The sequence below is a fragment of the Cyanistes caeruleus genome, chromosome Z (assembly GCF_971803275.1).
Source record: "Cyanistes caeruleus chromosome Z, bCyaCae1.hap1.1, whole genome shotgun sequence".
NCBI lineage: Eukaryota > Metazoa > Chordata > Aves > Passeriformes > Paridae > Cyanistes > Cyanistes caeruleus.
In genome coordinates this window covers 27,668,433-27,669,798 of record NC_141732.1, presented here as the reverse complement: position 1 = coordinate 27,669,798, position 1,366 = coordinate 27,668,433, and positions in this window count along the sequence as shown.

Sequence of the window (1,366 nt, the reverse complement as noted above, 5' to 3'; positions counted from 1 at the left end):
GTCTTTTTGTCTGTCTGAAATCACTCCAGCAATGTCTGTTCCATTTGTTTGGTGTTGCAAACACGCTATTGGCCCTGAGAAGGATCTGGGCACGTGCATCCTCCCACAGGCCCAGCCCCTTCCCCAGCTGGCAGGACTTCCAAAGGTGTGTCCCCATGGTGCCAGTGAAATCATGGTGGGCTTTCATCCTTGGATTCCTAAAAACCTCAGCTTGCAGTGAAAAGGGAGGCTTTGTTTAATTCAATGAATTGCATCTATGTGAGTGGGCTTGTCTCATTACACTTGGAGGGCTAAAAGCTGGGGGTTTGAGTACTTTTGGTCGCCAAGCAACACAGCTTTGTTCCATTTTGCTGGACAGATGGACTTGGCCACCTTCAAGGACTTTTCCAACCTCTGCCATTCTATAACATTAACATCCACGTGCATTAACATCCAAGAAAGCAGCAACTCACTTTCAGTTTCTCTTTCAAAGACCAGCCTCCCGCTCTGGGCCTCCACCAACCTCCTTAGATCAAGCAAAGCAGGAGTGAACATTATCCTCTCACTTCTCACAGCTTTGGTATTTGCACCAAAGGAGCAGGAAACTCGCTCCTTTATCTAGCCCAGCAAATGGCATGGCCTGGCAAGGTCTTGGGAGCAGGGGCTGGGGAGAATGGAGAGGAGACGAGGGAGGGGGGAACTACCAGGCTGGTGCTGGGATGCTGACAGAAGCTTGCTCTTGTCTGACGGAGCCGCTGCAGGTGGGATTTGGAGCCTCCAAAGCATCTGCTTTGCACTGGGCCTTGTTACAGCTGTCCCCGGGGTTTGCTGCTGTGTGTGTGCAACAAGCAGGCTGGGAAGGAAGCAAGATTTGCTTTTGCCTAACATGAGGCAGGAAAGCAGTAAAACAGGCTCTGTTTTGCCCTGTCTGGGACCTAAGCAGTAAAACAAGGTGGAAGGCCATTAGTGTGAATTTCTTTTTCTATCATACATTGAGCTGTGTCTGTGTGAATCATTTAGTGTCCAACAGCGACAATCCCTTTTAAAATCTGACCTGTTATTTGTAGATTTGTGGACTTCTAGTTTCTAGCCCATAGGCTTTCATGATCTTGTTTCCTCAACTACATGCAGAGATTAGTGTGCATGTAGATCAACTGAATGCTTGCAGTCTGGCATTTCATGCTTTCCCAGATACTGTAACACATTTCAGCTCTCAGCTTAATATTAGGTTATTTCAAGAGGAGCCCTAGTGCAGGCACTGTTATTGGTGACATGGCAGGATTCTGTGAAGTGTTGCTAGCATAAGCAAATTCATTGGTTTTTAAGTCACAAGGAAACCTAACAGTCAACAAGATGGTTCCTCCAGGCCAGAGGCTGTAAGATTTCT